Here is a 23,758-nt window from a genome sequence, read left to right on the forward strand (position 1 = left end):
GTTAGTTTAAGTTTGTTAGGTTATAAATATTAAAATTAGTGAGTACTTTCGTGCACATCAAGTTTTTGGCGCCGTTGCCGGGGAACGGCCAGTTTATTAGTTTATTTAGTTGCATTAGATTAATCGACCCTTTTGTGGAATAAAATCTGCGAAAAGTTAATTAGTTATTTATTTTTGTTTATTAGCTTATTTATTAGCATATTATTTTAGCAAAAATTTTGATTTTTGTTTCCGTCACAGCATTCACGATGTGAACCATATAAGTTCACGACGTGAAAGCTGCGATTTTCAGTTCTTAGTATTTTCCTATTTTAGTTCAGTTTTACGTTTTTTTTAAGAATTCACGACGTGAATTCTAGGCTGTGCAGTGTCTTTGTTCCTTTTATTTCTAAACTATCGTGTTGTTGTTTTGGCTATGTTTGTTCCTTGTTTTTGAAAAAATGGCACCCAGAAGAGACTTACCTCTTGGGATTGCGAGTTTACACCCATTTTACGAATTTCCAACCACTACACCCCGGGATGTTTACACGTGATGGAATACTCGGTTGGGATGGCTTTACAATCGAGTGTTTACTGTTGCTCCCACTATTCAGTAGGCGAGGATGAGGGAGGTTGGCTTGGTTGATAGGATGTCCCAATACCTAACAAAAATCTTTTTGGGGGACGGATTTCAATTTACATGCAAGGGGTGGTTCAACCTGTTTAACATCCAGGAGCGTGTTTATAAGGAGCTTTGCGTGGAGTTCTTTTCCACGGTGACATTCCATGACAATGTCAGAGATCCCACTTTTCCCCGAGCTTTGGTCTTCCGTTTAGGCGGGGAGTATTGGGAGTGCAATTTAGTGGAGTTTTCTCGCCGTATGGGGGTCTATGAAGCTCATGAGACCATCACTCATGAGTTTATTTTATTTTTGAGGGACGCCACACGGGTGTATGCGGATGGGGTTTCGGGGCCGGAGTTTTGGAGCAACATTGCCGCTGGAGTGTTTAATTCCGGTGTATCTCCCGAGAGTAGCATTAATAGCCCGATACACCGCCTCATCCATCGCTTAATCACTTCCTCCATTCATCACAAGCGTCACGGTGATAAAGTTACTAAAAGTAACTTGTTCTTTTTATGGTGCATCTTACAACCAGGTGTTTGCTGCAATATTCCATATGTCTTGGCCCGGTATTTGGCGGACTATGCAACAAGTGCTCGTCCTGGAAGACCCATTTGTGGAAGGCATTTTGTTACCCGATTGGCCCGCTCTTATGGTCTCCTTGTTCTTGAAATCACTCGTTCTCTAACATGTATTGAGGGGAATGAGTTTAGTATGGGGTATCTGGAAACAATGAGGGTGGTGAAAAATTATGGCACACATTGGGGAATTCTTCGGGATGATGATAATGAGGAGGAGGAGCCGGCTGACCAACCTGAACCACAACTGAGACCGAGGCGCAGGATCGTGAGAGGAAGGGGAGAACGCGGGCAGCCAATGCATCCACCCACATCCATGATGAGGACACCTTTTGGGAGTAACATGGCTGGTTATTTTGACCAGTTATCGTTGAGTGTCAATTGGATCGGAGGTACTATGAAGAATGTTGTCTGACACCTTGTGGTGGAGCAACCACCTCATTTGGGGTATCATTACCCGATTTGCCCAAGATGGACAGAGTATGGCGGACATGGAGGTGATGGAGCTGGAACCAGTGGAGCACATGATAATGAGGAGGATGATTGATTGTTGTTTATTTTTATTTTGTTTGGTTTGTTTTTGGTTTGTTTTTATTTTGTTTTTGTTTGGTTTTATTTTGTTGGGATTGTAAGAACTTTCAAGATATTATATTACTTTTATTCTTCTTTGGTGGTTGTTTCTCAGAAATTGCTAGGAGCGCCTAAATAGGATATCGAGATATAAGTGCATACGTGTTTAGACGGGAGTGTTTCAAGTCGAGAGTCGAGACCCATATTTTAAAATAAGTGTGGGGTGACTCAAGAGTGTAGAAAGTCAGTGAAAGAGTCAAAAAACTAGTGAATTTAGAAGAGTCTTAATACATTAAGACATTGGGTTGCATTGTGCACATTAAAAGAAGATTTGGCTAAATGTTTTTCTGACTATCCAGTTTTCACGACGTGAACTCTTTTTACTCAAGTCGTGAGTCAGTTCTCAGGGGTTTCCATAATACACGTGATTGCGACTTCACGTCGTGACTTTTCTTTTTACTCACATCGTGAATCTGAGGTTTTTACAAGTTCAAGGCCCTTGACGTATTATAATTCCATGGGTTGATACCATTTTTCTTGTCATTATTATGAAGATTATTTTGGCTCATTTTCACTACCATACAATGTGGCGCATGCTTTCCCACATTGAAGGCTCGATCTCATGTTTTGTCGGTACATTCCTTATCTCGCGAGTTCAGGATCCAAGTTTCTATTTTCAGAGTCCATATTCAAGATGCACGTTTTCCACACTTTTGGAGATGCTTACACCGCTATCCCAGGGGAGTTTGTTCTTTTTCTCCCTTTTCTTAATTTTGATTTATTTTAGGCATACAATGAGGGCATTGTATGAAATAAGTGTGGGGTAGGGGGTAGAAAAAGTAAATTTCTAGATAATGGTAAAATTTCAAATTTTGAAATTTGAAATTTTTAATAATTAAATCTAGTAATAATAATTTGAACTGTAGTTGCTAGTGTTATATGGGATGATCCGATAAAAGTTCAGATGTTTAGTTGAGCCAATACACGTTATAGTGCATTTGTGGCCTCCCTTATTTTAGTGAAATCATGGAACAAAAACATAAGCTCGCTTGGTTTGAGGGATGCAATATGTTTAGCAGCCTAAACCTGAAATGTATCCAGGAAAGCTATGTCTTAAGCATGTAGGTTTTGAGTGAAAAAAGTGAGTTATACATGTAGAAAAAAAAAAAGAAAAAAAAAGGAGAGAAATTACTGAAAAGTAAGAATTCTTGAAGAATTTTGGAGCTATCAAAGTATGAAGATCAAAGATCAAAGTTCTAAGGAATCAAAAGTTGAAGATGCCAGAAATCATGAAAGAAATGAATTCAAAGAAATCAAGCTTAAAACTGTCAAAGAAGTGAAGAATTCAAGAGCTCCAAGTATTGGTATCTTAAAGTTGTAATTCTCTAGTTTATGTATGCTTGGGTAGCTTTACAAAAATACTTTGAGGTTAAGTAAGATTTCTGGGGATGGATTCGGAGGGTTGCATAAAATGAGCATTGTTCGAAAGAAGTGGGCGAGTGTTTATGAAGATTGTGAGTATTTAAAGTATGGGGGGGGTACTTTAGGAAAATTTTAGACACAAATGCATGCGTTGAGGTCTTGGCATAATGGTTGAGCTGGAATCGGATTGTTCTATGTGATGTTAGTAATAAAGGGTTAAGTTTAAATTTGCTTGAGGGCAAGCAAAGCCCAAGTGTGGGGTATTTTGATATTGCCATATTTATATCTATTTTTAGGCAATCTTTAAGTACATTTTTATTAATAAGTTGGTAATTTGTTTAGAATAATGGTACTTATGAGCTTAAATGTTATTTGCAGCCAAAAAGAAGACATTTTGAATAAAATGGACTAAAAGCGTTAAAGAAAGAAACTTTGGGAGTTAAAAGATTAAAGGAACAGAAAATATGGAAAAAGCGTTCTCACGTCGTGAGAATTGGAAGATTCATGACGTGAGAGTTAGTTCTAGAAGATATGTATGCGGGTGAAGAAATCCTTGCCGGGCACGGTTATCTTGAATTCACGACGTGAATGTATTATTATTCACGACGTGAATTATTAAAATCAACAACTATATATATCCTTAACCATTACGAATAGAGGAGACTTTTGGCTGGAAAGAGGTTCCAGAAGGCGATTTTGAGCAGAAGAAAAGTCCTGGAAAGAGGTTTTCAACACCAAAAGAGTGAAGGTCCATAATTTAGTTTACTTATTTGTTACTTAGGAACATGTTTCATTATACTTTGATTTGTGTTAGTGTGTTAGTTACTATTATGAGCAGCTGAATCTAGCTACTCTTGTTTAGCTAGATGAAGCTTCCAACTTATGAATAGCTTAATTTTATATGGATTTATTTAGTTGGTAAATTGCTTGTGTTTGATTTGTAGTTACCTAGCATGCTTGTGTTTGTTTATTTAGTTGCTTAATTTCATGTTCCGTGTAGCTTAGTGACCATTAACTGCATGATCTGAGTATAAGTTTTCAAAACACATGTTTATTATCAGAGTAAACATTCCCAGGTTGACTAATCTATGGTGTGTGCCATGCGATCACCCCGAGCTCCTCCCTCCGCTACCGGAAGTACCTGAAAACAAAACTGAAAACCGTAAGCACGAAGCTTAGTGAGTTCCCCACCTTACCACATACCATGCAAAACCACATACTGCACATACTGGGCCACGCCCGCTATCCGGGGCCTCGCCCCCTGCTTCGGGCCTCGCCCGCTACAACGGCCCCGTCGCTCCAGGCCCCGCCTGGCTTCGAGCCCCGCTCGGATACAGATCTGTTTCACTTAGGCCTCGCCTGTCACAGGGCCTCGCCCTCTAACATATAATAGCACATAAACATATCACATAACATTACATAAACTAAACATATACTAACAACTCTTGCTCTAAGGCCTCGCCTATCTCTGGGCCCCGCCCGAGTTCTGCTACTGATGAGTCATGGAACCTCGTCCATACTCCTGCTGATAGTGAGGTTCGGGCCCAGCCCACCCTCACTCCTTTCCTAACTTGGGCCTCGCCCCTGCTCTGCTGCTACTGAGATGTGGAACACCATCCACACTCTGCTATTGGTGAGATACGGGACCTCGCCCTCTCTCACCTCCCTACCAGGCACATACAAGTATCACACAGACAACAAGTATAGACTATCACATAAACCGCTCCTTGGGCACCCGCCCTCTGTCATTGGACCTCGTCCAAAAATCATACTAGCATACTGTGCCTAGGGCTAACCCCCGGGTCTTCTACTCATAACTACATGGGCCGGCATTGTGGCCGTAGACCCATTCATACAAAGGGAAACTCACCTGATATTGCTGAACTGCTGCTGCTAACCCCTTTGACCGCTACCTGACCACTGACTCCGAACTGCTGCTCCGCTAGCTCCCCGAGCTACCAATATCAACATAACACTTAGTCTAACTGACCTTCAAAGGTCAACCAAGTCAACTCTGGTCAAAGTCAACGTCCTGGTCAAAGTCAACCTTCCAGGTCAACCCTACTCGTCGAGTCACCCTACTGACTCGCCGAGTTCATAATTCCAGAGTCCTTCCACTCGCGACTCTACTCGCCGAGTCAGCCCCTGACTCGCCGAGTCTACTGATTCCCGATTCCTGTCCTGACCAACTCACTGAGTCCTGGCTCGACTCGCTGACTCGAGTCTTAACTCGAAGGGTTTGGGACCACTCGACCTGACTCGCCGAGTCTAAGAACAGACTCGCCGAGCACACGACAAACTTCATCCAACTCGACGAGCTGTTCATCCAACTCGCCGAGTTCATACCCATCTTCATCCGACTCGACGAGCTGTTCATCCCACTCGTCGAGTTCCTCCTCATCTTCAAGCTACTCGCCGAGTCCACTCGAAGGACTCGTCGAGTCCACTTAGATCCACTTACATGCAGAGGACTTCCGAGTCATGCATGAGCTCCAAACTATAGATCTACCCTCCCCAAGCCTATTTCCCACGTAAAGTTGCAAACTTTACGTGTAGAGAGTGAGATCTAGGCAAAATACACCCATAGCTAGGGTTTAGGACCAAGAGACTCCAATTTCCACCCAATGGCTGATACTTTCTGGGATTACAAACCAAAATAAACATGGATCTGAGGTAGCAACCTCAGATCTGGACCTCAAGCTCAAGATTGGTCTTAAACATGGCTTAAAAGCCCCAAAACTCATAACCAAGGGAAAAATCTGGAGGAGATAAACGAATTGATACCTTCTAATGCTCTGAAATGCTTCCCAAACTTCAGATCCAAAGCCACTCCCTGATGCTTCAAGGATTCCCACTCCTTCTTCTTCCTTAAACCCACTCAAAAATGGCTAAAAGCTTGAATGAACACAATGGGGGCTTAAGGTGCGGCGTTCTGGGTGCAAGAGGCTGTAAAGGAGCCCTAGGAAGAAGATTAAGATGCTTAAATAGGCTCCAAGCCCCGGATTTAGGGTTTTCCTCGCACAGACCAGACTCGCCGAGTCCACTTGGCCGACTCGTCGAGTTGGTCACTTTCTTATCGACCCGGATCCCGCTCCGACTCGCCGAGTCCTTCCTTTGACTCGTCGAGTCCCTCTTAAATTTAGGGTTTCCTTTACTTTCTTGGCTTTCAAAATCCTGGGTGTTACAACTCTCCCCCACTTAAACTGAACTTCGTCCTCGAAGTTTACCATGGCCCACCGCCTGCGATCTGCCTCCTATACCCAACACCAGCCGCTAACCTGCGCTGGTCTTCCACCGAATACTGCACTGAACCCGCAGAGGTTCTCCACTTCTTTCCTTGCGCAAATCCCTTGCATTCCCAAGGCAAAGCCTCATAACTGACTTTTCCTTTGACACTGTGAAGGTCCTATCCTTCACTAACTCCATCACCTCCCTGCTATTCCCAGAATGGGTCACCACCGTCAGCACTCACTGACACTCCTTCCTGCCAACACTTGGTGTCGAGCACCCCTCGACTCAACTAACTGAAGTCCACCATACGCTGCATACTCGCACTGCCACCGACTGGCAATTTAACTATTCCCCGACTGACCTCCTGATAAACCGGGACCGCCCTGGTCCCTACCAACCTATCAATGACTGGATTACCAGTTCCCACCGATAGCTAGTCCCAACACCATCCCTGGTCGCTCTCAGCGACTTCCAAGGATACCTCGACCATCTATAACTGCTCAATCAGTCCTGCCATCCAGGCACTACAAACCTGGGATCCCCGATCCCTTAACCTGACACTAAAATCCCGACCAGGTCCCACCTGCGCTGCTAAAAACTCACGGGCCTTGCCCACGGGTCTCACCCAACCGTACTACTGAGCAACCCTGCTCCCAGGTCTCACCTGCACCGCTAATCTCATACGGGCCTCGCCCACGGGTCTCACCCAACTATATACTGGAGCGGCCTCTCCCAAGGTCTCACCTCTCTAGAGCTATACAGGCAACTCCCTACTACTCTCATCCACTACCCATTCCTGATCCCTACCTGACCACTAGGAGATAAGGGCCTCGCCCCGACTCCGCTAACGAAACTACTAAGGAATGCTACGGCTTACCCGTAGTCTTACATCACCAACCATTGTCGACTGCTAGCGAATGCTACGGCTGCCCCGTAGTCTTACAACACTCCCTACCACTGACTGCTAATACGAAGGCACCCACGTGCCATCGACTTCTCAAGATCCTTATTCCGACTTCCGCGAGTCCTTCAGGCGATCCACAATCTGAATTCTCAATCATAACCAACCATACCATCCCACGCGCTAGCTGATATGGAGTTTCTCAAACTCCCAACTCTGGAATCCTCAATCCATCAAACGTTGAACTATTTCTCTTCCCTCCCGGAGGTCACGTACTCGTTCTGGGTCTGCGTGCTCCTCTCTGGGCACATCCGGAGGATTCTCCCCCACTTCGATCCTGCTTACCCCTTGCTGCTCAATATTCAAAGAAATCCCGATCCTTGCTACCATTCCATAACCCATCCACTGAGGAACCCAAGCCCGCCATAGCTAGGGCTTTAGCCAATCCATCACAACCACTGCACCACTCCGAACTAACGAAACGAACCAAATCCCTCCCAAGCATGCTACAGTTACTGCATCCTTCGAAACCTTCTTCAATAGAGCACATCCCCCCCTTAACTCCCATACAAATATCCAAGGTATGCAAATGGCATATAACTCGATCACAATCAACCAATCAAAATAAAACACTCATACCGATAATGACGCAGAACCATAACAATGAAATCATGCTCAAAATAAAAGAACTGAGAATGGAAATTGCATACCTGCAACGTCCGGCGATGCTCGCGCCTCCAAGGTCGTCATCTGAAAAGCCCTGCTCCCTGCTGCAGGTGCCTCTACCCGGCCCTGACGGCCATCTGCGATCCTCAAGGTTGCAGGGGCGGGTGCCATCACCCGTCCTGCTGAAGACAAACTGGGGCACTGGGCCTTCTTGTGGCCCCGCTGGTTGCAATGAAAACATATCATGTCTGGTCCCTGTGCGGCGGTAACAGTACAATCCCTGCTAAAATGACCAGTCCGACCGCACTTGAAGCAGCCAGACTCACCACCGCTACCACTCCTGCACGCGCCCCCGTGCGCCCTGCCACACTTTCCGCATCGACTGCGGTCCTGACGATCCCTCGATCTCGAATCCGATCCCTTGGGCCTTTTGCCCGAACCCACTGATACCTGAACCTCATCCGGCTTCCTCTTCCGGATCTGCTCCAAATCAATTTCCCTTTCCCTAGCCCGAGAAATCATATCTTCCAGCGTCTTACAGCTGGACCTGCTCACGAACTCCCTGATGTCGTCCCTCAACATCTCATGGTACCGAGCCTTCTTCATCTCCTCATCCGCTACATATTGCGGTACAAGAAGAGCCCTTTCCCTGAACTTGGCGGTGATCTCCGCCACAGTCTCAGTAGTCTGCGTCAAATCCTGAAACTCTCGTGCCAGCTGCTGCACCTCAATAGTCGGCGAAAACTCCGCCCTGAACCTGGCCGAGAAATCGCTCCAAGTCATCGCGTCCAACGCGGCATCATCCCCCAAAGCATGACCAATCTCCTCCCACCAATCCCTCGCTCTGTCCTTCAGAAGACAGGAGGCGAGTCTAACCTTGTCCCCCTCGGGACACTTGCTCGTACGAAAAGCGTTGGCAACATCAGCCAACCATCTGCTGCTAGCAATGGGGTCCCTAGCCCCATGATAGTCTGGTGCCCCGCAGGCTCTGAACTCTCGAAATGTCAAGGTACGCGCTCCCATCAATGCCATCATCTCAGTACGGAAGGCTCCCAGCCTCTCCTCCAAGATCTCCAGTATGCCCTCCTTGACTGTGCCAAAGATCACAGGAGTCTGAGCTAGAATACTGCGCGTAACCTCAGCTGATATCAACTCCCTCATCCGCTCCTCGAGCTGCTCGGTCCCTGAACCCGAGGCTGATCCCTCTCCGGCGCCTGATCCGCCCGCTGGTCTCTCTCGCAATGTCACCATGCTGAAAATATACCACAACCACAATCAGAATACCCATCATTGATACAAGATCAAACATGCCCTACCAGGTTCCCGGTCTTGCCTCTGCCCTTCCTGAATCGAGTACGGATCCTCTGCTTTCAATAGTACGGGCCCATACTACCTTCCACATCTATCCGCACTTTCCTCAGGAATTGCTTTGACTCCACCAGGTCCTTTAACCACTCATACTGCTCCCAACTCTATCTCATCCTAGGCTTACCCTAGGGAAACCTCTAACTCAACTCAAACCAGTCCTCAGCTGCTGAAGGTCTCCTTGTGATGCCAATTAGACCTCACCTGGATACCATCACATGTGACGAGGCTCAGATAATCCTTCAAGTGAAAGACTCGTCCCTACAACGGTTGGACTCAAACGAGAGCTGCGCAATAGGGCCAAATCCAGCACTCTGAGATTATTCAACCCTGATCACATGTGACGTGACGTATCCACCTAATGGCTAACTCCCATCACTTAAAATCCCATAATGCACAAAGCAAGCAGCATTCGGACAAGGGGAAAATCTAACCACAACATACTCAACAATCATATCCACATAGCAAGAATCTGAACTAGCATGCAACACAAACTCATAAACTCAGGCATAACCTAAACAGGCTATCCTACTACTGTCTAATCAGCACTATCATGCAACTCAAAAGCACAAATAACAGGCACATAAGGCATCATTCCTAGATCCTTAGTCCTATTCTAGCATGCTGTTCTATCAACTGATAATCATAACATAAACTTGTATGGGTATTTTGGGGTACTTACTTGAGCTCGGTTGATTGCATGCACCACACCTCTTTTCTCTTTTCAAAGTTCTTTTCTTTCTAAATTCTTTTTGCTTTTCTAAAACTGTTTTTCGTTCTCAAAATTCTTTTTACAAAACTGCCTTTTCACTTTTGAAAACTTTTTATCCGACCCCTCAGTTTGAGTTCAGGCACACCCGAGAGTATGCCCGAATCCCTCAAACCAAGGCTCTGATACCAACTTGTAACATCCCAAAATTAAGACCAAAAATTTCTTTTTAATAAAACATTACTTTAACCAAAGACATCATTCCAAAACATAATCTGAGTATAAGTTTTCAAAACACATGTTTATTATCAGAGTAAACATTCCCAGGTTGACTAATCTATGGTGTGTGCCATGCGATCACCCCGAGCTCCTCCCTCCGCTACCGGAAGTACCTGAAAACAAAACTGAAAACCGTAAGCACGAAGCTTAGTGAGTTCCCCACCTTACCACATACCATGCAAAACCACATACTGCACATACTGGGCCACGCCCGCTATCCGGGGCCTCGCCCCCTGCTTCGGGCCTCGCCCGCTACAACGGCCCCGCCGCTCCAGGCCCCGCCTGGCTTCGAGCCCCGCTCGGATACAGATCTGTTTCACTTAGGCCTCGCCTGTCACAGGGCCTCGCCCTCTAACATATAATAGCACATAAACATATCACATAACATTACATAAACTAAACATATACTAACAACTCTTGCTCTAAGGCCTCGCCTATCTCTGGGCCCCGCCCGAGTTCTGCTACTGATGAGTCATGGAACCTCGTCCATACTCCTGCTGATAGTGAGGTTCGGGCCCAGCCCACCCTCACTCCTTTCCTAACTTGGGCCTCGCCCCTGCTCTGCTGCTACTGAGATGTGGAACACCATCCACACTCTGCTATTGGTGAGATACGGGACCTCGCCCTCTCTCACCTCCCTACCAGGCACATACAAGTATCACACAGACAACAAGTATAGACTATCACATAAACCGCTCCTTGGGCACCCGCCCTCTGTCATTGGACCTCGTCCAAAAATCATACTAGCATACTGTGCCTAGGGCTAACCCCCGGGTCTTCTACTCATAACTACATGGGCCGGCATTGTGGCCGTAGACCCATTCATACAAAGGGAAACTCACCTGATATTGCTGAACTGCTGCTGCTAACCCCTTTGACCGCTACCTGACCACTGACTCCGAACTGCTGCTCCGCTAGCTCCCCGAGCTACCAATATCAACATAACACTTAGTCTAACTGACCTTCAAAGGTCAACCAAGTCAACTCTGGTCAAAGTCAACGTCCTGGTCAAAGTCAACCTTCCAGGTCAACCCTACTCGTCGAGTCACCCTACTGACTCGCCGAGTTCATAATTCCAGAGTCCTTCCACTCGCGACTCTACTCGCCGAGTCAGCCCCTGACTCGCCGAGTCTACTGATTCCCGATTCCTGTCCTGACCAACTCACTGAGTCCTGGCTCGACTCGCTGACTCGAGTCTTAACTCGAAGGGTTTGGGACCACTCGACCTGACTCGCCGAGTCTAAGAACAGACTCGCCGAGCACACGACAAACTTCATCCAACTCGACGAGCTGTTCATCCAACTCGCCGAGTTCATACCCATCTTCATCCGACTCGACGAGCTGTTCATCCCACTCGTTGAGTTCCTCCTCATCTTCAAGCTACTCGCCGAGTCCACTCGAAGGACTCGTCGAGTCCACTTAGATCCACTTACATGCAGAGGACTTCCGAGTCATGCATGAGCTCCAAACTATAGATCTACCCTCCCCAAGCCTATTTCCCACGTAAAGTTGCAAACTTTACGTGTAGAGAGTGAGATCTAGGCAAAATACACCCATAGCTAGGGTTTAGGACCAAGAGACTCCAATTTCCACCCAATGGCTGATACTTTCTGGGATTACAAACCAAAATAAACATGGATCTGAGGTAGCAACCTCAGATCTGGACCTCAAGCTCAAGATTGGTCTTAAACATGGCTTAAAAGCCCCAAAACTCATAACCAAGGGAAAAATCTGGAGGAGATAAACGAATTGATACCTTCTAATGCTCTGAAATGCTTCCCAAACTTCAGATCCAAAGCCACTCCCTGATGCTTCAAGGATTCCCACTCCTTCTTCTTCCTTAAACCCACTCAAAAATGGCTAAAAGCTTGAATGAACACAATGGGGGCTTAAGGTGCGGCGTTCTGGGTGCAAGAGGCTGTAAAGGAGCCCTAGGAAGAAGATTAAGATGCTTAAATAGGCTCCAAGCCCCGGATTTAGGGTTTTCCTCGCACAGACCAGACTCGCCGAGTCCACTTGGCCGACTCGTCGAGTTGGTCACTTTCTTATCGACCCGGATCCCGCTCCGACTCGCCGAGTCCTTCCTTTGACTCGTCGAGTCCCTCTTAAATTTAGGGTTTCCTTTACTTTCTTGGCTTTCAAAATCCTGGGTGTTACAGCTATACTGTAATCTGACAAGGTACGTTGCCTATAAGTGCATAGTTAGTTTAAGTTTGTTAGGTTATAAATATTAAAATTAGTGAGTACTTTCATGCACATCAAAGCATAAGCCTGAAGTTTTTAGCACATTCAAGAAATGGAAAGCTATTATAGAGAATGAAACGAACTTGAAAATAAAGTGTTTCAAATTAGATAATGGGAACAAATACAGTAGCGAAGAATTTATTTATTATTGTGCTGACCAAGGAATCAGAATATAGAAGATGGTTCCAAAGATGCCTCGGTAGAATAGGGTAGTTGAGAGAATGAACTGAACACTGAACAAGAGGGATAAAAGTATGAGATTTCATGCAGATTTATCTAAGATGTTTTGGGCAGATTTGGTCAACACAGTTGCATATTTAATCAAAAAAATCCTCAGTCCCCATATGGTTCAAGATTCCAAGAAGAGGAACGACAAGATCGAGAGATTTCACTCAAACACTTGAAGGTATTTGGTTGTTTCTCATATGTCAAAGTTAAAGAATCGGAGAGAGACAAGCTAGAGGAAAATTCAAGAAAGTGCACCTTTATATGTTACGGATTGGATGACATGGTTACCATTTGTAGGATAACGAAAATAAGAAGGTTATCAGAAGTCAGGATGTGGTGTTCAGCGAAAGTGCTCTATATAAGGATGAACTTGCAAAGAGATTCAATAGTGACAAGCAACCTGAAAAGAAAGATCAAGTTGAGTTAGAAGAAATCCTAGAGGACGACATCATAAAACCTGTCAGTACTCCAGAGATAGGTGAAAGTTCAGGAAGCAGTGGGAGCTCCGATGTATCTACAGATAATAGGAGCATAGTGGATAGTAGTTCAGAGGATGAGGTTACAGATAATGTAGAAACCGAAACTCCTATTATTCGTAGATCCACTAGAGAACGAAGACCTTCAATCAAATATTCTCCTTCAGCTAATTACTTGTTGTTAAATAATAACGGTGAACCTGAGTCTTATCTAGAGACCTTAAGGATGAAAGATTCCATACAGTGGAAGAAGGCTATGGAAGACGAGTTGAGCTCACTTGACAAGAACCATACTTGGTCCTTGGTCAAGCTCCTACCAGGAAAGAAATAACTGCAAAACAAATGGGTGTTTCGAGTCAAAATATGAGATTGATGGCACTAAACGATACAAGGCATGGTTAATGGTTAAAGGGTTTCAATAGAAGAGAGGAGTTGATTATAATGAGATCTTATCTCTAATTGTAAAGATAACTATAATTAGAATGGTCTTGGGTATTGTAGCGTTTAAAGATCTCCATCTATAGTAGCTAGATGGGAAGACAGCCTTTCTCCATGGTGACCTAAAAGAAGACATCTACATGGAACAACGATAGGGTTTCCTACAGTTGGTAAGAAAATTCTAGTGTGCAAACTGAAGAAAAGTCTGTATGGATTGAATCAAGCTCAAAGAAAATAGTACTTGAAGTTTGATAGTTTCATGCAAATGAGTGGGTACAACCAATGTGAGATGGATCATTGTTGTTACTTGAAGAAATACAATTCTGCATATATCATCTTGGTATTGTATGTTGATGACATGTTGATCATTGGGTCCGACATGAAGGAGTTCAACAGGCTTAAGAAGATGTTGTCTAAAGAGTTTGAGATGAAGGACCTAGGGATTGCTAAGTAGATATTAGGCATGAGCATAGCTAGGAACAGAGTTACTGGTACACTAAAACTTTCATAAGCTAAGTACCTCAAGAAATTTTTAGAAAGGTTCAGCATGGCAGATGCTAAAGCCAGAAGTACACCTTTGGGAAGTTTGTTGAGACTCTCAAAGAAGCAATCCCTAAAGACGGAAGAAGATAAGGAACATGTGACTAAAGATCCTTATGTATCTGCAGTTGGTAGCTTGATGTATGCTATGGTATGCACCAGACTAGACATTGCTCATGCAGTGGGTGTTGTGAGCATGTTTATGTAAAATCCAGGAAGATGGCATTAGGAGGGAGTAAAGTGGTTGTTACACTACTTAAAAGTAACATATGAGGTTTCCCTACGTTTCAGAAGAAAGGGGTGGTCTTAGAAGGGTTCGCCGATGTAGATTTGTGTGGATGTATGGATTCGGGTAAAAGAACAATGGGGTATATGTTCACGATCAGAGGTACGACAATCTGTTGGATGTATTAGTTACAAAAGAGTGTTGCCTTGTCAACCACAGAAGCATAGTATATGGCTATTGCAGAAGCAACCAAAGAGCTTATATGGTTGAAGAACTTCCTCTCAGAACTTGGAATGCAACATGAGGATTGTGTATTGCATTGTGACAAACATAGTTCAATTTAACTAGCAAAGAATCTTGTGTTTCGTAGTAGAACGAAACACATTCAGATGAGGTACCAGTTCATTCGAGAGTTAATTAATGATGGAACTCTGAATCGGAAGAAAATCCTTGGAACAAAGAATCCAATAGTTATGTTCACCAAGGTGGTTACTACTGAGAAACTGAATCTTTGTATGGCTTCAACTGGCCTTTCATAGGTTTGAGGAAAGGAGCATGTCATAAAACGAGAGAGAGGGAGAGAGAGAGAGAGAGAGAGAGAGAGAGAATGAGAGAGATTAAGGAATGTTACAATGGTTGGATGGCAGAGAAAGACTAAGTTGTCCAAGCCTCCAAGTGGGAGATTGTTAAGATTTGTGGAGTCATGACAAGTTTTCCGTAGTTCAAAGACCATAAATGTAACTTGGCATGTTTGGTGGACTAGGAAATGGCTTCAAAGTCAAAGCTGCAGAATATATGTTACTCTTGCAGTAAATTTCAAGCCTTGCAATCAAAAGTCAAATAAAATGGAAATGTATGCATTTGATCTTACAGTGCACTAAATGCGTGCTCAAAAGTTGAGACACTTTTTTGTTTCTTGTAAGCTAAAATCTGGCACTATGCAATGAAGAATGTGAAGGAGGTTTTTTTTTGTTGGTAGGCTATTCACAAAGGTGAAATGGTGGCTTCATCATTTTCACATGTATGTGAATGAAAATCAAACTTATGGATCTAATGCATATAAATATGTACTCTTCATAAGTAGAATGTGTGTAACACAAAGAGCATAGTTACACATATAAGAAAAGTGAGGTAGTTTCTATTTTGGCGCAAAGCCTTATTTTTTGTAGCCAAAAATACGAGTGATACCTTACAGTGAGTGATCAAAATATAAGTGCAGTTTATCCTTGTATAATTGTAATTTTTTTTGGTGTTAATAAAATTTCATCTCTCTTGTTCGCCCATAGATGTAGGTCAGATTAGACCGAACCACGTTAAATATCGTGTTTAGTTTTGTTTGCAATTTTTCAGTAGTTTTATTGCATGAGTGTTACCAAAGTCGTTAATCGTTTTGTTTGAAGTTTTTAACTTGTTTTGTTGTGTTCCCAACAAAACCACTCTAGCACATAGTTTGAACTTTCACAAATAAGTTATAGTAATCAGTATATTGGTTTCCCCTTTTAGTTTTTTTATATTAGATTGGTTTATAGTTTTATTTATAATTAGTGATGAACAATCAAGAATAATCTCAGTTGTTTATTTTCTATTGATTATATATATTTTGTATTTCTATCTTGTATTTAATATCAATAATTTGGTTTATATTTGTTTTACCTAATAATATGATTTGATTAATTTATGAAAGATTATTTAAAGATGTGTTAGACATTTATTTACTACTACTTTGATATTTGGTATAAAAAATTAACATTATATCTTGTTAGATAATATTATAACCCGATAAAAACAAATATTGACCCGGCTATTTTGATTTTCTATTTGAATTGGACACCTATAACATTGAATCCTAGATTTTCTATTTGAATTGGACACCTATATATATATATATATATATATATATATATATATATATATATATATATATATTGTTAGATAATATTATAACCCGATAAAAACAAATATTGACCCGACTATTTTGATTTTCTATTTGAATTGGACACCTATAACATTGAATCCTAGATTTTCTATTTTGAATTGGACACCTATATATATATATATATATATATATATATATATATATATATATATATATATATATATATATATATATATATATATATATATATATATATATATATATATATATATATATATATATATAGAGAGAGAGAGAGAGAGAGAGAGTTAGGTTCAAATGTTTTCAACAAATATTGTGTACCTAAATGCACCAATGAGAATTCAAGAAATAATAAATAATTAAATAAATCAATAAAGGGTATTTTGGACCTTTTGTATTTTTAGTTAAGGAAATCATTTAATTGAAATCCTACAATTATGGAAATAAAGTAAATATATTTGACCTAATAACCTTATACAGCATATCACATACGCCTCCTCCAACGACGATCGTCTGCATCGAACGACCAATCTGTTTCAACCTCGGGCTTGTGTTCCTCTTTGCATCCTTTCTCCAATCGAAATAGCTCCTCCCCCTCCACAATATTTACTTGCTAGCTTCCATTTTTGATGAATCGTTTCAATCAAATCAGGACTTCAGCGACATCAGGTGGGAACGATTTGGTAGCATGGATCGACGGAAGGAAAATAGAGGTTGGAGGATAGATTGTCAGATGATTAGAGGTCAAACGCAGAAGGTATCTCAGTTTATGAATACGATCCCCACCATCGCTGCTCTATCAAAGGTCCTCACGCCTCCACCTTATTTTCATCTTCTTGATTTTAATCCTGGAAGGTACAATCTCCATGGATGTAATTTTGAATAAGAACTGGGAAAAGGTACATTATATAATTTTTCTCACTTTTTGCTAATCTTTACTTGCTAGCTTCCATTTTTGATGAATCGTTTCAATCAAATCAGGACTTCAGCAACATCAAGTGGGAACGATTTGGCAGCAAGGATCGATGGAAGGAAAAGAAAGGTTGGAGGATAGATTGTTCGGTGATTAGAGGTCAAACGCAGAATGTATCTCAGTTTTTTTTAGATGTTTGACAATGATCGGTAGAACCCAAATGAGTGTTTGGGTTTAATTCATTTGACAGGAAAAGGAACACGAAAATTCAATCAAACCAGATTCGATTTCCTTAAATTCTCAAGTCCGGATGAACTTCAGTGACCTTCACACAATATTCTGTGATTGTGGGGAGAGAATGGCGGAAACACAGGTGGAGATGGATCGCATTAAGAAGGAAATGGGGCGTGATTCTATGATATCAAGGTTCGAAATGCTTGTTATGCAGCGCCGATTAGACCGTAACGAGAAGAAGTTGCAGGCTATGACTGTTGTGGTGGTGGCACTTGTGGTGGTGACGATTGGTTTTCTCGTGGAGAAAATACACATGCTAATCTGATAGTGAGTGCGGTGATGTTTGTTCTCGATGTGTTTATTTAGATTATATGTGTTTTATGTGTTGATGTGCAATGTTGTCTATAAGGGTTAATGTGGATCGCTGTGTAACTCCTGAAATCGTTTTTTAGTGTAATCTTTTGGTAGTGGAGGAAGAAGTCCTGTGTTAGCAAGAATTTTGTATAAATCACTATGTAATCGTGATTATTATAATGGAAATCATCACCTTAGTTAATGAGGACCTTGGGGGTATTTTTGTCCTTTCACATTGTAGTCTCCAATATATACCACTCACATAGATAGATCCGTTACCATTTATCATTGTTTTTGCTTGCTTCTTCTGTTGTTGGAAATTGGAGGTATGAAGATGGAACGAACCATGAAATCAGTGGAATGTTGTTGTGGGTATGAGGCTATAATACGAACCTCAACCACTCAAAGCAACCCAGTACGACCCTTTTATGCTTGCCCCAAAAAGGTAAAAAATGATTGCAAGTTTCCTTTAACTTTAGCCCTAGATTTTAAATGGGTTTCTGCACAATCCGTTTGTTACTAACAAATATCTAATTCCAGGATCCACGAAAATGGTTTATTTGTTGGGTTGATGAAGTTGATAGCACAAGTGGAGAGGCTTTCATGATTGCAACTTTGCTTAGGTCGAATAAGAAGCTTAAGTCCGATGTTAGGAAGATGAAAATTTGTGTATTTCTTAGTTGGGCTATTTTCTTTGTCATAATAGTGTATAAGTTGTAATGGGTTGTTAATATTTTTTCTGATGCTTTGTAATAATTTACCAACGTGGTTGTGTACTCCTCTTGGAAATTAATGAAAATGCTCATTATCACAACATCCACATTATCACTATTTTGCATACTCGTTTTTTAATTGAAAATTAGTGCAGTGGACCACAAAATGGACCACATAGATATATAATAATACATGAAGTTGTTAGAATAACCATGCACGTCCATTACATAACCATAAGATTGCAAACATCGTATCTCAAATAACATAACTAGACACAAACAAATTTGGTAAAAAAAACATGCAACACACATCCATACAAACATCCATACGTAAATCCAACGACATCCAACTACTTAATCATAAAATAAACACATTATCCTTAATCAAAAACTAATGGATTAGCACTTGTATTGCCTTCTCCATTTTTTCCTTCAACCCTTTTTGCCAATTTCTTTTTTATAATCCTTTCAGAACATTTCCTTTTCCGTGTAGTCTCTTTTCCTTTTGGTTGTGTTCCACTGCCTCCTTCACCTCCATTACCACCTCCGTTTGTGTTTGTTCCAGTACATCCTTCACCTCCATTACCACCTACGTTTGTGTTTGTTCCACTGCCTCCTTCACCTCCATTTTCTTTCTTTCTCCTTTTGACCTTAATTTTTATGGGCTTGTCAACTTTAGGACATGTAGCTTTGTTATGTCCAACTTCCTTACACACATTGCATAAAAAAAAATTGCCATCCTTTGAGACCATGTGCCTTGTAGTCTTTTCAGTTGGTTCCTTTCTTCTATTCACTTTTGGTCTTCCTGGCATTTTTCTCCTCAATGGTGGTAGTGGTGGACTATAGTTAGTACATGGCCACATATTTCTTCCAATCATCCCATGCATTGGATACTTGTACGTGTTCTTGTAAACTGCTCCAAAGTACATTGTATCCACATAACATCCAACATCCCTATTAAGAAGGAAATGGTTGCAACTGAATGTGCACAACCATAGCCATTTAGTTGCCACACTCTACAGGAGCATGTCTTCTTGTCTAAATCCACCACGTAAGCCTCAGCCAAGTTTCTTATCTCAAACTGGTTTAAACCAGTTGGTAGAACCTGCCAGTATCTACAAACATTGGTTGGAAGTTAATGTATGTTTATAGTAATCAAAGTAAACTTATTACATTATATTTACCTTTGAGCTTTTTTCAGTTGATTAAGTAAGGTTGTAATTGTTGGACATGGTTTAAAATCAGGCCATGAACTACCTTTGCTACTCAAATTAAACTGCCTTTCCATAACATACAATCTAATTTCCTCTAACATTGTGATGATTGGTTTTTTCCTTGCATCTCTAGTGACATTGTTAAAACTTTCAGACAATCCATTTTCTACTGCATCACACATCCTACCTTCATGAAAGAAAGCTCTGCACCCTGATTTAGGGTTCTTCTCCATAAGATATTCAAAGGCTGCAGGGTTTAGGAGTTAGATTTCTTTCATTGCTGCATTAAACAAAGGCTCAGTAGATGCTTTGCATGCCCTCCAAAACATCCGCTCATAATGTACTCCACTGAATCTTTACCGAAAGTTGGCTACAATATGCCTTGCCCACTGCCTATGTTCTGCAGTAGGCAAAACGTCTTTAACAGCCTCCAACAAACCCTACACCAAAAAGGGAAATTATTAAAACAAACAATTACATTTAGATTAAAATGATAGGATATGGTACTAAACATACCTTATGTTGATCTGACATCAAAGTAATACCAAAACCATTTTCCATTCCTAGATCATCCCTTAAATTCACCAAAAACCATTTCCAATTCTCTTTGTTTTCCACACAAACAACTGCCCATGCAATTAGAAATATATGATTATTAGCATCCCTTCCAACTGCACATATTAACTCACCAGTACATAAGCCTTTCAAGAAACACCCATCCAGATTTATTACTCTTCTGCAACTACCTCTCCATCCTTGCTTTATTCCCTCAAAACATACGTAAAAGTTACTAAAATAAGTCTTCCCATCAGGCATACTATTCACACCAATCTTCACAGTTGATCCAAGGTTTGATCTTCTTATCTCTTCACCATAAGACCAAAGCTTTGAATAATGCTCACCAAGTTTGCCTTCAATTAGCTCAATGGCATGTTTCTTTGCTCTCCTACACTGTCCCATACTCGCATCTATTTCAAAAGTTTGTTTCACCTCTTCCTTAAGCATCCTAACACTCATTTTTTTCCTATTTAAGAAGTCAGTTGTAAAGTGGTTGCCAATCCAAGCATAGCTAACAATTGATCCCAATTTGAAATTTCTTGCATAATTGTGCTCATCTATGAGTGACTTAATCTGGAAAGATAGTTCTTCACTCATCCATGAGGCCCAAAGTCTAAACTTACACTGTCAGAACAACATTTCACTAAAAGGCTCCTACTATCATTTTTCTAGTAGCACAACTGATAGCCATTAGCAATAGCATAATTACATAACATATGTTTTAACTGTTCTGGACTTTCAAATCTCATACCTAGGACAAGTTTTTGTTTTTTCCGGTTAACATTCTCATTATAAGTTATTACTTCCTCAACAATTGTTTCATTGTCGTCTATACGAAAATTATCGTCCTCATGAGGACTTGATGGGATTGACTGCACCTTGGGGAATAGCTTGCTCAAAAAAACATCATGTATGGTCTTATTCATAGGAATGGAATCAACATGTCCATGGTCATTGTCACACCCCCAAACCAGAACGGCGAAAACGTTCGAGGGCGGATGACTTCATGTAGTACCGTAACAATTGAATACATAGTACAGAAAGCAATATAACCATCATATATATAATTGAAAGTTTACATTGTTGAAAGGTACATGTTCAAAACCAATTACAATATGATGTCAAAATATGAATTTAAATTGGCGTCGCAGCGTCCCTTCTTCAAAAGCTGTTTGTTACCTGTAATTACTGAATCCCTGGGACATACAAGTAGTTTTGAAAGAGTAGATCAGCATTTAAGCTGGTGAGTTTCATAAGTATTTAATGACAATGTTTGTATGAACTAAAATGAAATGGTTTGTTTTTGTTTGTTTGTTCCTAGAAAATCTCATATTTTCTACTGGTATAAATGTAGCCTTCTACCAAGACCAATGCTATTTTCTAGAAATTCGATGTTTTTCCGTATGTGGGTGGCAGTTTAGAAGTTCCAAAACTGTAACACAATAATGTTTTTCATGCCTAGACTAGTCAATTTATGTACGTATAAAGTTGCCAAGACGTCTGAAAACCCCGTAAATCAATGTGTTTTTAATACTACATGTGAGTTTTATAACCATGCTATTAACTAGGACGGCCTATAAACAACGTTCTTCAGGCGTTGGAAAGTTCTGACGTTTGTCACCCCAAATGGTGTATTGTAGCTAACAGTCAGGGCGCGGGGTTTTCAGTCCCGTATAGATCTATACACAAACATCATGCTCCCCCTCCAAGGGATTCTAGTATATAATATAGGACTTGAAATGCATACTCGAACGTACGTGAAGTTTAATGTCTCACAAAACTTAGTATAAAATAGATTTACGTATGAAAATGTTCGTTTGTTCTTGTATATGAAAGTATCTCCTTGAAATAGAATTTTTAGTATGTAAAAGTTCATGATGTTCTCGTAAAACTATAGCTATTATAGTTTTCCAAAAGTGTGTTTCGTTTGTATAGTAAACCCTAGTGTAATGCTCACTTGTTATGAAAAGTATAACTTTTGTAGTGTCAAAGATGGACACATACACATAAAGTATAAACAAAGTGTTTGATTTGTGTGTGTGTGTGTGTGTGTATATATATATATATATATATATATATATATATATATATATATATATATATATATATATATAACAACATATTTCATTTCAAAAGATGAGATGTTATCGTGATATATTTTATATACGAAAGTTTCCATATAGTAGTTATAAATCACATACGATTCACTTGATAAAAAGTGTATAATGAAACTTTATGTAACATACGATAATAAACGTGTGTTTACTTGTATTCCCCCCCCCCCCCCCCCTTTAAAAGCATTTATAAAACATTTAAAAGTGTATATTATAGGGGTATGAACTCACTTGATTGTTTGAAAAAGCGAAACGACAATCGAGTAGAGCTTCAACTTTAGATTGTTGATTTTTCTCGCGGAAATCTCGGGATTCTCGGGAGTGCAAAACCTTCCTTCAGGGCTTATATATGAAAACCAGGGCTTCGGGATATTTCTTGCATGCAAAAAGAGGTAAAATCGTGAGAGAAAGAGAGAGAATGAGAAAATTTGGCCGGCACCCTCGCATCCCTTTTATAGGAGGGCTGAATCCTTCGGTACGCGAGGCGTACTCCGGAATTACGTTGGGCATACGTGTGCATCATTGCTTACCGCTTCTTCGGATGAAGCATCGGATGTGATCGGCAAGAAGAGTAGGGGTGACGTGGACGAACCGAGGCCTAGCACTCCATTACGCTTGGCATACGAGGGTACGCTGGGCGTAAATCCTCTCGGTGCGTGTACTCCGAACTTGTAAAATCCATAACTTTCTCATACGAGCTTCGTTTTTGACGTTCTTTATATGCACGCGTAGGTGAAAATATGCTCTACAACTCTCGTTTAGACTTCATTCGCAAATTTTGAACTTATTTTTATTTATTATATTTTTAACAGGCCGGGACACGAAAAGTCCGTTAAAAATTCATAACTTCTTCATCCGATGTCCGTTTTCGCCAGACTTTTCACCGTTACACTACTATTGTTGATGCCTTTGATTCTTATTTAGGTTGTTTTGACCAAAAACCTCTCAATCTCTATTTCGAGTTTTTAGCTGTCTACTGTTATCTCCGTATTTTGGAAAAATCATAACTTCCTCATACGAAGTCAGATTTGGTCGCTCTTTTTATGTACGTTTATGGTTTAATGATATCTACAACTTTCATTTAGATACTTAAGGCTAAAAACTATCGTATTGAAACTTCGTGTTTTTACGTTTATCTGTATTGTCGGTTTTGTCGTAAATCTTAGAATGGTCATAACTTCTTCGTTATAACTCGGATTTTAGTGTTCTTAGTATTTCTGTAAACCTTGACTCAATATCTAGCATAGTAGGTAACCCAATAGATACTTTTGAACATTTTATTTTCG

The sequence above is a fragment of the Lactuca serriola genome, chromosome 9, assembly GCF_051521515.1.
Source record: "Lactuca serriola cultivar US96UC23 chromosome 9, Lser_US96UC23_V15, whole genome shotgun sequence".
NCBI classification, from domain to species: domain Eukaryota; kingdom Viridiplantae; phylum Streptophyta; class Magnoliopsida; order Asterales; family Asteraceae; genus Lactuca; species Lactuca serriola.